Genomic DNA, 15,178 nt, shown 5'->3' with positions numbered 1-15,178 from the left:
TTACACAGCTTTTTACTTCTGCGGTTATATTTTAAGAAGGATTTTAACTCAAATTTATTTGTCTAGAAAACTTATTTTTCCAGAATATCTATTTTTCTAAAATTCTATTTTTTCTAAACTTTCAACGCAAAGTGTATAGCTGTCACGATATTTAATTCGATAAATGTCAAAATTAAAAAAAAAAATTTTTTTCAGAGAAAAAAAATAACTCTTAATTCAATTCTGATAAACGAAATGATAAAGGAGACAACGAGTATATAAATCACACTTTAGTTATGGAGAAAAAAATTTATATATTACCAAACAGCTATATAAGAAGTAAATATATTCGCAATGCAGTGGTAACTATCTCGTTGCAACATTATAAATTGTCCCCGTGCTGCTGGTTCACAAGCCGTCTTATCTCAATTAATAAAATAAAACTAACAAAAAATAACACTCGATATTTCAGTTGAAGAATATTTTATGCAAATTGCAGGCATATATCATAAACAATTGTCAAACTTATATTAATCTCCCGACGCATTCCTGAACTTGTGAGAATGATATATTATACATAGAAATCACACGCATGATTTATTACAGACAGAAACTTTTCCTGTCATTAAATTATACATGCATCCATACTATGTATTAAAGAAAAAAAAAAATAAAATAAAAATAAAAGTCGTTACTCAGCACAGATAATCCAACCGTGACTGCATGTTAATGAAGAAAATAATTAAATATGTGTAATCTCGTCAGGAACAGGATAGCCACTTGAAATACGGCTTCAGCAAGAACCAGTTCAAAGTTTGCAACTCTAGCACTGTGACCATCGTGTTATGCAGTTCTCAGCTTCGGCGCGGTTGGGCAACCACCGAGCTCGCCTTGGGTTGCATCAAGGGTCGCCGTCGCCACCAGCGCGGTCCTCAAATTAATGCACTTTTAATGAAACGATTGCGTGCCCCCGTCGTCTCACGCGTTATTTTTAGATCGCGACGGTACCAGAATAAATCCCATGGAATCTGCCGGGTAAATTAGGAGCAATTAAAACGATCCGTAGCCGGCTCGCCTCGATTCGTTCACGTCTTTGTCCTCCACCAGTTTCCTGTTTCATTTTCGTGGCGAATAAAACAAGACGCTCGCTCGCGCACTCCCGCGGTAATTCCTTACGTAATAAACGCGGGAACGCGTGCACGAGGTCAAAAGCATCGTTACAGCGTAGCATAGAAAGAGCGTGAGTCACGTAACGTCTAAAACTTGTAAACAGATTTTTTTCTGAAACCAATAACTTGATGTAGTTCCAAAATAAATATCCGAATATTCCAAGATTTCGCATCTCTATCGTTAACATTTTCAATCTCAAGCTAATCAAGCGATCGTGGTCTTTATGACGCAAATATGATAAATATTTAAATTGAAAAATTATTAATTCACTGCTTACTAGAACAGCATGATTAATTATTTAAAATTTAATCAAGCAAAAAAAATGATATAAGTATTTTAATATTACTAGATGTTGAAGATAACATTGAAAAGTAACCAAAATTATTTTGTTTCGTCGGTTCACCGCGTATCCGTGCGCGAAATTTCACCGTCTCTGCGGTAATAACGCGAATGGCTTAACGGGGAGAGGGAGCTTTCTGTTATCCATGTTACGAGGGGTAATATGAAAAATCGGCCGCTGCCGCGACCCTTTACAGATACGGTTTCTCGTGCATGTCACCGGATTCGAGGGGGTTGGTAGACCGCCTTCGTGAGAGGCCTAAACCTTTCGTGGTGTGCGAGGGGCGGAGAGTAGAAAATGACGAGTCATTCGATTTTACGGCTTTACGGATAACGCGTCTGCTGGTTACGACTCGGAACGAAATATCACGAGAGAAGAAGGGTTTTTCCCTCGCATTCCGTCTTCGCAATATTTCGATTTTCTTCACCTCGTCTATAGTCGCACGCTCGATATCATGAAGGTAAGTACGTTGCTCCGCGATACGTTGCTTGCCATTTAATTTTCTTAAAACAACTAAACGCATTTTGTGTTTCTGTCACAGCGCAAAATTATTATTCTCTTGAATATTTATTCAGTTGATTATATTATTATGAAAAAAATGTAAATTTAATTAATAGTATTTATGTTACGTAGAAATAGCTTTTACAAAAATAAAATTATGCAATTTTGTACAGCAGCACACAAATTTTGCATATCACGTATTTTAATATACTATATATTCATTTTCTTATTCCATTATTCGTGCATTAATATTACTTTATTTAAAAAAAATGTATAATCAAGGAAATAAAGTTTTATTGCCCTTTTAGGGCAGCCGTATCCATTCGCAACCTTGATTAGATGAAGGCAAGAGCGCTGTTTGTCGTGAGAACACGTGAATTTCTCGAGAGTGTGCGACGCGTCGTAACATTCGTACTTTATTTCCCGAACCTGTATATGCATACACGCGAACGGTTCTTTGTGCCTTTGTGCCTCTATCGTTAGCTACAAATTTCGCGTGCGCGCGATTGCGCGCCCAGACGAATCGCGCATTGTGCGCCGAGAGAAAGAAAGAGGAGGACGGAGAGAGAACGATTCACATATAAGGCGAAGTAGGTACGTGGGTAAGGATCGCGTAGGCCGCGCGGCGAGGAAAGTTGTTTCTTATGTCGGAGTTTGTCTCGGCGTCACATAGAAACTTGGACTTCATAGCTGAGCGATGAATTGGCTTCGAGGCGCTCTCGCAAGCAGACGCGCGATAAACGTCACTCTTGTTAGCGGGCTTTACCGTTCTACCGTTACTCCCACGACCTCATCTACGATTCTACATGGAAAATTCTTCCATTTCTCAACGCGCTCGCAAGACTATTCCCCAGAGACAATACTACTCTCTCCCTCCCTCGTCCCTTTTCTCTCTCTCACTCGGAGCGCGTGCAATTAATTTTCTTTTTTATTTTTCTCACCGCGCGCTTATTATTATTCTCCCTCGGCTTTATTTGACCTTAATTTTTCTTACTCGATTATATCCTTTATCTTTTATTTTCATTGCGTCCTACTTTCTATTTTCTCTCTCTAATGAATTTCTTGACGCGACGTAATAAATTTCACCCTTATACCTTTCCTTCGACGATCGCGCGCCAAAGACGCCGCCGCCGCGCGCGGTTTATCCGCCTCGGCGCGATCCCCGCGAAATCTCTATCGCGGGATCCGGATCGGAAATGCGAAAAAGTGCGCGCGCTCGGTACAAATAAGGCCGCGCGTATACCTACACACGGCGGCTCCCACATATCGGCCGCTCAACGTGTACGCGAAACTACACACCGACGACGACTTCCTCTCACGGATCCGCGGATCCATGAATGGTCCGTGAGTTATCAATGGGCCGCACTCTACCCACACGCACTCATGACTCGGGGCCCTCTCTTTCCGCCTTCTCCCGCATACACGCTCGCGCTCTCACGCGATCGTTCGCGTTGCCGCTACGATGGGTGACTACGACGGCGACCGACAGCTCGTGTATACACGAAACTACGGCGGGACCGTATACGCGTTACTTTTTCCTCTAGCTTCCTCCGCTCCGTTTTTCTCTCACGAGCGATTTGCCGAGAAGAAGATCGCATGCCCGGGTCACGACCTCGACGCTGGGCGACCGTGCGTGCATGCGTGCGCGCATTTTTACACGGCCCCGAAGGGAGAGTCTGGGTCGTCCTGGGAAAGACTTTCTCGAGGACGTGCGAAAATCGCGCCTCCAAATGTGAAATAAAGCTCGCCGCGCTGATGACGTGCCGCGCGTTCTTTGTATCGCCTCGGTGTTCGCTCGCATTAATATGCATCGTTCCGGCGCTCGATTCTCTTTTTTATTCTCCCATGCCGCTTGCCTTTAGATAATTGCCCGCGATATTCGGCTTTCGGAGGCATTGTCGGATTGAATTTACATTAATTCCGGAGAATTTTTTTTATCTCCAGAGTATTTATTCATCTCTTATAGAAGCAAACGCTTCAATATCTTTATTCATACTTTTCCGCACTATTTTTAATAAATTCAATCAAAGAATCGTTTCATTTTAATTATAAAATCCGATGTGTCACAATCGCGCTTCTATATTATTCATAAGAGACAATTTACGCTGTGAAACAGTGTCTACCGAGGCATAATTCCCATTAATTGAAACTTCGAAATTCAAACAAGATTCTCCGCAACCACGTGCACAACAGTTGGTGATGAAACATCCGACAAATCTCCAAATTTCATTCTCGCGATACACCTACTTTCGCGAGCGTTACTCGCGGAGGCAAGGATTAAAGCGCCCGCGCAGTTTATGCCACAGCAAATATAAACGCGTATACGGCATATTCGAGAGAAGTGGCTGGTCCCGAGGGAATTTATGGTTTCGACGTTTCTCACAGCGGTCACCGCGAACCTACGACTCTAACTCACACCTGCACGCTCTCACTTCTTTCTCATTCTCTCTCTCTCTTTTCTGCGTTCTCCGCGGTATTACCGTGTGTGCGGACGGCGCTAGAGCCGGTCAAATTGCACGAAAGGAGTAAACGAGAGCTATAAATAAAGTCGGCAGTATTGTCCGCGCGTACAGCGTCCGCGCGATACGATTTTCGAGCGAAATAACCGCCTCCGGTCATTGAAGTCGTCGACGTATCGATGGAAATTCGCTACGCGTATCTACGAGCTGCTTAAATATTGATGCCGATTCGCGACGGTCTCGATTACCGCGTAGCTCAGGCCGAGTGTTTCGCATGTGTTTTCGCGCTATGTTGCGAACGTAACGTCATCGAAGAGATAATTTAACAATACGCGCCAACGAGCGTTCAATGGCCCGACAATAAAAATTGCGTGTCTGCGTTAATATCTCTGGCGGAGTAACAAAGCAACACTGTCGGCGATAGAATCAATCAGGATTACTCGAGTAATGAATTCTTTATGCAAATGAAGTGGATTAACATAAGTATTGACGTCAACATAGACCTTAGACTCTCGAAATGCATCTCCGCATGAAAATTGTATGAACTATGATACATATATATGCGCAGCAAGTGTAATTTTAAATTGTATAAAATAAAATTTAAATTAATTATAAAAACGTATATATAAAAGTGAAAAATCGATCGATTTAGCATCTGTCAATCCTTCTTTTTTACATACCGAGAGCTGAAATGATCTTAAAACGGAAAAGTGCTCTTGCCAGTGAAATTTTACTGAATAACTTACGTTGTTGTGTAAACGTTAAGAGCGCATTGTGCTTTCTAATGACGTCGGCGATAATTTTCTAAGCGGCCGAGTTATTAATAGCTTGATATATTCGCGCACGGTCATTGAGAGACACGCGGTGCCATTTGTTGCTACATTAGCGTACTTTCTATCTGGCATTCGCCTTAGCATTTATTATAACGCACCGCTGTACGCGCCGTTCGGTGCGCGCTGCATAGCGCGCGCCGCGCTTCCAAGCGTCGCGGGCTTCCTCGGCTTCTCTACCGCGCGGCGCACCGGTGCAATGCGCTTGTCCGTGCTGCAATGCGGCTTTATGGGAACCCCATGGCACGCACATCGCTTGTCATTCCATGGGAATGACGTGACATGATAAATGGAACCGCGCGCCGATGCCCGCGAAGTGCACTGTGACGCACGCATCTCGAGAGCCCCGGTGGGCTCTTCCACCGCAGCGGAGATCTCGAGGCGGCGCTATACGGCGCTCGCGCGCCTAGGTAATCTTCGGCGGAGACCCTAAGTCTTTTTATAGCCGCCCGCGACACGGTATTCGTGAGGATCAAAGCCCGCCATGACGCCACGAGGAGGCCCCGGGAAGTACTTTATATGGTCGGATGTGCCGAGCCGCGTAAGATAGCGTATTCAATCACGGAGGCTCTCAATCGTGGGCGCACTCTAAGTCTTTCCTCGAATAAATACGGTATTACGCCGGAAGATTACTACACCGTACAAGATTACACATTACCATAAATAACAGAGAGCGATATACAACTTTGTAATGGGGGAAGTTACGTTATTGCAGCAACGTGTAGTTTAATAATAATTAACCGTAAAATAAAACGAATAAATCTCCGTCAAAGATTCTCGATACCCTCATATTTTTCTATGATTTCGGAGATTTTAGGACAAGAGAAGGACGCTACAACATAGATCACGTTCTGGTATCTGATTTCTATTAATAAAATTCAACAAGATCGCTCTAATGGACCCCAAGAATGTCGTCGTCAGCGCGTTCACACGGCTCCGCGCATCAAATCTCGACGGGCTGACTACGAAGATTTATCACCGGATAAGAAACGTCAAAAACGCGGAAAGAAGCGAGAAAAGAAAGAAAAAAAAAAAGAAACACACACACAGCGATGCACGGAGGCGAAAGCGGAGCGGAGCGGAAGGAGAGGCGGACGCGCGACAGCTGCGCGCCGTCGAAGGCACCAGGGCGTTGATCCTTAATCCAGGTTGAGTGTGTATTCGAAGATTTCGTCGCGGGATCCTACGCAAACACCCAGGCTCGCCGGTGTGCGATCCTGCCGCCGCGGGGAGAAAGGTGGGCCAACCAACGCTGCCGGATGATAAACTGTCGCGTTGAGTCGCCGGAGGACGAAGCGGGGGCGGATGGAAGAACCGTGCCATTATTGTCGTGAATGCTGCTCGGCTGCGACGCCGATGTTGCTCGCCGACGCCGGTAGGCTAGGCTTTTCTCGCGGCAAGCTCTCTTGCAACTTTGCGCGAGATTGTGAGACGCGCGAAACGCGCGTGCAAGGTGCGGGATGGCGCAGATGCAAAAACTCGACGCGAAAATAAGAAAGGTGGGAACGATGCGGTGGATTATTTTTGATTTAGTCCGGAACGTCAGCTTTAGAAATCGTCTCGCTCTTTGTTCGGTACGGCACACAGCCGTACTTGGTGAAACCGAAGAACTCGCGAGGACAATAAAATTTAGCTGCTTCGTCTATTTATAACTGCATAAGATAATTATGTGGAAAAATCGATTACACGTAAACAGATTTATTTTTACTGACTTCTATCTTCCGGTTAATTAAATAATTATGGACACTCTGAGGCATAAATGACGTGAAATATTTGTCTATAATATACGCGTAGAATATATAAAAGCATCGCTTTGTAGGCAGTTTAAATAAACAAAGCAATGAGAAGCAACGAGAAGCAACTGCTGCTTTGTCTACATGGCTTGCGCATATAAAGTGATGATTTAGATAGGCTGCGTGTAGACCGCCGCCGTCTACATGTAGACGTCCACCGGTAACGCGAAGTTACCATACCAATTTGTATTCATTCATCGGACGGGGCTTCAACTGCGTCGTCGGTTTTGCGGGACGTCGATCGCGGGTGCGCGCGACGACGCGTTCCGCCGCGGTGAAGGGAGCGCGTGTATCACATTGTATCGTATCATCGATACGCAAATTACTGCGGAATGCACCGAGCCGGGACCGGCGCGCATTAAACGTGGGAGCATCCGGGGCCCGGAATTTTCCATCGGTTTTCCTGCAGAAAAAAAGTCGTAGCCGCCGTCCGCCGAGGGGGAGCGCGTAAAAAGAGAGAAACAGATCGTCGCGACAATACCACCGGAAATTGACGTTTCCATTGCATAATGGCGGACTTCCGCTTCCCCGTTAGAAATGACTCCGTCCGGCTTGTCACTTTTGTAATGGCCTTTAAAAACCTGAATGGCGAGCTCTGGTCTGTTCGCCGTACGTAGATAGGTGGACCCACACACTCGTCGTCTCGTCGCGCCCATTCACGAGCGCGAGAGAGCGAAAGGGAGACAGAAGAGAGACGTCGGGAGAGGCGGGAGAGGGTTGCGGTAATAGGATCGATCGATCTCGGTAACAGGAAGAAGATTTCGGTCGCGTTTCCTTCGAGTCGGATTCGCCGCGTTTTATTTCCACGCAATTACGCTGGTATCGTTCTCTCTATAATGTGATTCCTAAGTAATATTCCATTTACTGGGAAATTTGTTCTTTACATTAATTTTATTCCTTTGGGGAAAGCAGAGGCAGAAACGTTAAAGATCGATGACATAGAAATAATAAAGATATGTAGCAAAATAATATTTCTAGAAATATTTTTTCCAAATATTGTAGATTATGCAACAAAGACAATAATAAAACAGTCTTCATCTATTCATAATCGATTAATTAATTGAGCTATGAAACTTGGTTAATCTCACTGACATCAGTGCAGTTAATTATTCGCGAAATGTTTGACGATTGAATGAATTTTGAAAACGCGACAACCCGAATTGACCGATCCGGTTGATCTCTCTGTCGACAAAGGCGCGATACGTCTAACGAGTAAGCAACAACTAAGTAACTCGGTGAAATTCGCGTGGTTGCGTGCTCCCGCGGCGATGCATCCGGGTACGCGCGCTCGTGAAACGCCATTCGACCGAACCGTCCACCGAACCGAGACGGTTCGGCGCGCACTTCCGCGTGGGTGACCGGTTCTGGCCGCGCTCTTTCTCGCGCGCGAACACACGCTACTACTTTTGCTTTTTGGCGGAAACCACGGCGTCGTGTGCGTCGCCTGAGAAATCGAGGGTTTCTTCGCCTCGAGTGTCGGTCACGCCGTTCGCCGCGTCGCGTCGCGTCGCGCCGCGTACCACGAGACGCAGGGTGTGTTGCCGGTCTATTCAGAGCCGACGTGCCACCTAAAGTGACACACAAAAGCGACCGCGCGACCACGCTCGCGCGTCGACTACCGGTCAGGTCATAATAAGGAAGTACGGACAATGCGAGGAACTTCTTTTCGTCACCGCGCGCCGGCGGTTCTCAATCGCGCGCGTTTAGTCAATCGCGACTTTCAGCGAGGAAGCAACGAAACGGAAACTGGGTTTCGTGTGGCACTCGTCGCGACGTAACACACCGCAATAATGTGGCGTGCTAAGTCGACGGCGGTACTTCGTGGAGCACGATATGTTGTTTACGCGTAATTACGGAAATTGTGAAAGAATGCGCTGGACTTCTCGCACAGCCCAATAAGTCTTAAGCCTTCGCTAATGTGGGATTAAAGCGAGGTAATAATACCGAGGAAGAGAGACAGATAGATAGATAGATAGAGAGAGAGAGAGAGAGAGAGAGAATTCCAGCGGACCTCGAGAGCACGCGATGGAAATACGAGAAACGATCGCCGAAAGTGGCGAGTTCCGGTGGCGGCGAACGAGGAGAGGAAAGCGAGCGGATCCGGGCGCCTCCGCGCTTCCAACTCCGATGGAACCCGATCCGAAAATAAATAAGAGTTCATCAGCGAGCGGGCTCGTAAATGAGCTTCTGCGAAATCCCTCGGAAGGGCGCGCACGCAATCGTGTGCCGCACGCGAAAAGTGTGCGCGCGTGTGTGCGCGGATCCCCGGGTCGTCCGAGTGGTGGTGGAAAAACGGCGCGGAATGCAGCAACGCGAGACGGCGTAGGCGGCGTAGTTCTCTCATTGCGGTTTCTCGTTTGTCGGCGCCCACTGCTGCTAAATACACCCGTAGGTGCACGTCCGCTATTAGAGTGCGAAAACCGATACCGGTCCGCGCGGAATTTATAATCGGGAATCGTTGATCCCTGGCTTTCCCGAGCCCACGCGCGAGAAACGCAAGCCGCGCCGTTTTTAGACTACCGACGTAAACGAACCGTTCATTGGCGCTTCGGGCGTTTCCTAATGTTTTTAACCTACTATTGAAATGAGAAACGTTTCTCACATTTTTATCCCGCCTGCGGCAAATCCAAAGGATGTCGCGACAACTTGTAATAAAACATTTTTTCTCGCATAGATTGCTTTTAATTTGCGTGTTTTGCCGCAATGAAACCGAACTCGTTCCGAAGAATCTATAGCTGAGGTTTAAATCCTTTCGTGCAAGCAAGAACTTCGGATCGCATCCGAAATCGCCGTGTTCGTTTCTTTATTTGCGTCGAGAACTTGCGAATATGAATCGCAATATTTTCGCACACTTGCTTATGGGCTCTCCAGGCCGAGCAAACAGCCGTAATTATTTACAGACGAGAGTTCGTTCCGAGGCAAATGATTGTGAATGGAGCTTTATGCGAGCTTCGAACGCAACGCCGTGTGTGGTGCGACGCATTCCTGTCCGCATTCTTCTCATCGCCTTCTCTTTCTCTTCTCTTCCTTTCTTTCTCTCGGATTCGGACATAACCCAATCCCTTTATCTCTGGAGAAAGCGAGAGGCAAAGAGTCAGGAAGGCGCAAAGAAGCGAGAAGGAAGGAAACGAAGTGGGAAGGCCCCGATCCGAAGGAGTTTTTGTTCTCTTTTGATTCCTGGAACAAGCTGGTTCGCACCGGACCCCACAGGGCCCGGGAAATGTTTCAATTAAAGACTCGGGGAAGGGGGGAGGAGAGATAGAGAAGGGAAGAGAGAGAGAGAGAGAGAGAGAGAGAGAGAGAGAAAGAGAGAGAACAAAGCTCGTTCGACAAACAGGCTCTTTAAGAGACTTCAAGCCTTTAACCGTAGGCGTTAGACGATTAGGATTAAAAGCCTCTAACGGATTACGAGTTTCAGTACCCGAGATATGACTTTTAAAGCGCGCGCCTTTAAAGTCGCTTTAATTTTCACGAGTAAAAAAAGAAATACATATTTAATCGTCAATTTAACAAAATCAATAAGAAACTAAAGACTATCTTTAAATCTTTTTAACCGGCCCTCGAATTTATTAGCGCCACGTAGGATACTCTGCATTCGAAACTGATGCGATTACTCGATAATCTCATCGATTTCCATCCCCCGCGAGAGAGTGCAAATAGCGCCACCCTATTTCCGAACGTCGGACTTTTTCCGCACACAAACGTGAGAAACGTATAAACGCGGATTCTTGGCCGGGTTTACGTTGCTCCACTTCATCTGGCGCTGTTTGCGCATTTACCAACGTCACCGAGTACACAATGGTGTCGAGTAGCCGATACGGGGGGGACTACGACACCGCGAGATCAAAGCTCGTTACGATGGAAGCCGAACGGAGGGACCCCCAAGGGGATGCAGGCGAGAGAGTGTATGGCTGAGTACAAGCAGGGGTTACAGGGAGATTGCACTCCGGCTAGCAGGAGGGCATGTAGTCGCGCTCGGTGAACATTTCTCTGGCAAACCTATACGACAGGTGCTTCAATGTAATGTGACGATACATTTGAGACAAGAAATGTATCCTTCACGTGGTTACATGTATTCTGATATTGCACTTACTACCGTACTGGTTTACGTTACATATAGAGCTCCTATATAGAACAAGGCTATAAATAGAATAAATAAATATATCTGTTGCAAATTGCTTTTTCGATTAAATCGGATTCTTCTTTAAAAAATATTATTTTGATAAAAATATTTTTTTATACAATTTTATATTAAAGAATTTTTCTGTATATTGAATTGATTAGTTTCTTCCTTGAAGAATATGTTTTTGATAAAAATATATACTTTTGGTATAATTTTATATATGTAGCGTTATATGAAAGAATTTCTCTACACATTCAGGAGCGCAACAAATAATATTTGTGCGTTGCCGCATAAATATTGTAATTTGTATAAATCGCTTATCTTAGAAGAGAAAAAAAGAGATGGAATTCATTAACTATTATTTATCATAACACAAAAATAATATCTAAGACCTGGGACTGCTCAAGAGAATCGTATAATACATATCTCATAATACATATACATGTATATTATGTATAACGTTATATGAACGTATTTTTAATAAAACCGGTGCCGTATTCCATTTTCCTGCGAGTTTCTGCAAAATTCTGCGTCGTTGCTCCTCATTGTATCTTATTTTTGCGCGTCCTGGACATTTCATCGCCATCCGAGATGAGAAAGTCGGATAAAGATGAAACAGGGGACAGTTAGCGCGGGAAGAACGAAGTAACTCCGGGAATTCGAGTTTCGGTCCGGCGTTCCGAGATGGATAGAGCCTTTCCCGTTGCCAGCAACAGCCCGGGCTCTTTCTATTAGCGTTCGTGTTGCGTGTTGTGACCCAACGTTTGCCGAGCGGGAAAATAAGGAACGGGCAAAAAAGCGTTTCGTGATATCCGGCAGCTAAAGACGACGAGCGAGGGTGGCCATTGGCGCGCGGATTCGACGATTCAATTCAGATCGAAATCGTGATACATCGATACGGAATCGCTCGCACTGGCCGGGTGCTGGATGCATCACGGTGAATGGCCCATTATTTCCTCGGGTATTGGGGATTTCTCGAGCTTAGGCGACAAGATGAACGCCGATGATTCCGAGCAGAAAAGCGGGCCGCGGTTGAAACGACGATGCCGTCGATAACGGTCTTGTCGTCATGCCGATGCGTCAACTGGCGTGACCGAGTTTCACAGCCGGTCACGTGGGTGTGATGCTCGGCTCTGGAATGCAAACGCATCCTCTCATGATGGAAGAGATTCTCTAAAGCTATTTGCGAGTAAACTCGTGCAGATCACGCGAATCAGCTTGCAGTTTTATATTTTCGACATTATCGCGTTTAAAGATATTCGTTTCATTCTACAGATTACGAAAATTGCAAAAAAAAAACCCGAATGCTCGCGGCACGCATTTATGTTCGGCGAAAATATTATTTATAATAATTTCTTCTGGAAACAATCAGCAGCGTCGAATGAAAGAATGATCGAACAGTTTGAGGGAAAAATATTCGAGCTGAATATTTCCAGCTCGAAAAGTTCGGACGTAACCGATTCGTAACGCTCGAAGATTCGAGCTAGCCGAATTGTCCGACCGTTCCGAATTTTCCGAACACTAGTTGCTACAGGGAAACTACCCATCTCGTCGCACACCATTTTCCGTTGCCTGTCTACTAGCCGCGAGACGGGGAGACGGAGGGACCGTACTGCGCGTTCCATTGAATGGAGATAGACCACAATGCACCCCGAGTTTCCAGACGTTTGGCCGAGAAAGCGGATGGAGATGGACATCGATAAGTCGAGGGGGATTCGAAAAGAAATCCCGATTCGAGACTGCGATACCCTCGACGATCGGCGAACGGTCACGTTTTATTCTCAAAGATAGCGTCGCCTCGTGAGACCGCGAGGTGTCTCGGGGTTATCTGAGAGCAAAGAAATTTGTCAAAATCCAAAGAGAATGAGCGAGAATCGTGGTAAAAACGTTCGATAGATGTGTTTCGTTCGACTTTGTTTGGTTGTACTGAATCTTTTTTGACAGATTAGGCTTTTTCGGGGATCTTTAAACGAGTACAGTGACTTATTTATAGCCTTAAGAATTTTATTAGAAATCTGGAACTTGGAGAAATGACGCACTAAACAATTCAGACGACAAGATTGTGATTTCAGTGTGAATCAGTAATCGTTTCTAGATTAGGTATTACTGAATTAACGCATCGATTTCCATTGGAATTAATTCTTATTAATTTGAATCGTTAATTCTCTCCCTTAGTTTCGAAAAGAAATTCTGCTCGATAATCTGCACGTAAATATATCGCGGTAAAATTCTCGCAATTTAATAGCATTATCGTGTACTACTAATGGGAAATTAATATGTAATAACTGAGCATACGGATTTAGGGTACATTTGGTTAGCGGTTCAGCTCGGTAGAATTCTCATCGTGAGTGTACGCGAGCACTCGACGGGATTCGCAACGCGTCATTATCCTCTAAGTAGTTTAACGGTACGGATCAGATACGAGAAACGCCGGAGATAACATTTCGAAACATCAAACGCCAGTCGCGCAATAACCGCGAATGACGCGGCGTTACTATAATGAATGTCGGGGTAGGCGAAATTGTTCGCGTATAATAACAACAATTAGATGCGTTACGGGCTCGTTACACGCTGGCAAAGGAGATTAAACTAAATCCCGGGTCCTCTCGACGACGCGAGCGGAGACGAGACGGTGGCGGCGGTGGCGGCGGCGGGTATCAGAGCCAAGTTGTTCGCACACACAGAAGCACGTCCGCTCGTTACCTAAGCACTAACAAATGGCTGCTCTTCCTTCCTTCAGCCCAAGGCTGTTCCAGGTCGGCGCTGCCGCGTGTTTACACGGCGCGAAAGAGCAACGCGCCGTTCGCTCTTCGTTTACACGGCTTTCGTTCTTCTTTAGGGACAATGGCCATTCAGAGGCATGGAAAGTCCACCGGTCACGGCAGGACGAGCCGCAGCGTAAATATTTTTCAACATTCCTTCGTGAACGCTCTCTAAAGCTTTCATGTCGCCAGCGACCGTGAAAACTTCCCCGAGCAAATATCGCGAAATCTCGCGCCTGTGCAACTTGGTGGATTAACATTCATCACTCCATTTAATAATTCAGAGATTCTTTTACGCGAGACACTTAAGTCATACAATATGAAAGTTCCAGAACTTACGTTGCAGAAAATTCCCAAGTATGTAAAAATAAATTTATATTTTAACGGAAATATTCTTTAAAACTTACCTACTTTTCCAAATGTTTAATTTCGAAAATTTTTACATAAAATAGTAAAATCTAAACTCATTAAGAAAGTTATAAAAAGTACGTGAATTTTGATACATTATGTATGTCTGACTATAGAACAGCGATAATGGATCACCAACGCATAGCGTTCAATCTTTCATGATGAAACAAAAAACAATTTCCCTCGCGTGACAAGGAGTCCCCCTGTCAATGTATAAGGAGATCAGAGGTTGGCACGAGTGACACTAAAAAATTAAACCTGCTCTGCCCCGAGAAAAGAGTATAACAAATTAAATGTGAAGTTCAATAATAAATATGTATGTACATTTGGAAAAGTGGGTGAATAGTGAATAGTGAATAGTGGGTGAATAATGCCAAGAGAAATGAAAAAATAAAAGAATTTTTTACATTAAAAATAAATATTATTTCTAATTTTGTATTCCCTTTTTAAATATATTTATTATGTAAAATTGAATTCTGTTTTGCAAAATTCTTCTACGACTTTCTGTCGTAGAAGAACATTTTAGCATAATGATTTGTGACATGTGCATTGTCAAACTTAATTTATTCTCTCCTATCTTGTTTTATTAATATTACATCATTTGTACGCGCTTCCGAGACCTTGGATGATTTCCATATTTTCTAAAAATATGTATTTCCGGCAATATTTGTCATTATATAATAAAGATCGGCGCACGCAATGCGACGTTTATCTTCTCGAACGATTATTTTTATGAACAAGAGTTTTATCAAATACGGAAACTCAATTTACATACCAGATTTGAACTCTGCGCTATGTCAGATTGTGATGAGA

At 44.7% G+C, this 15,178-nt stretch overlaps 1 protein-coding gene across 1 annotated transcript in view; it reads right to left on the bottom strand.

Annotated features, from left to right (window-relative positions):
* Pdk1 (Phosphoinositide-dependent kinase 1) overlaps nucleotides 1–15,178 on the bottom strand; it is a 286,368-nt gene that overhangs the window by 162,923 nt on the left and 108,267 nt on the right. The gene's annotated exons all lie outside the window — the stretch shown is intronic.

Source organism: Linepithema humile, chromosome 1 (genome assembly GCF_040581485.1).
Source record: "Linepithema humile isolate Giens D197 chromosome 1, Lhum_UNIL_v1.0, whole genome shotgun sequence".
Taxonomy (NCBI): domain Eukaryota; kingdom Metazoa; phylum Arthropoda; class Insecta; order Hymenoptera; family Formicidae; genus Linepithema; species Linepithema humile.
This window is presented reverse-complemented; position numbering and strand designations above follow the sequence as displayed.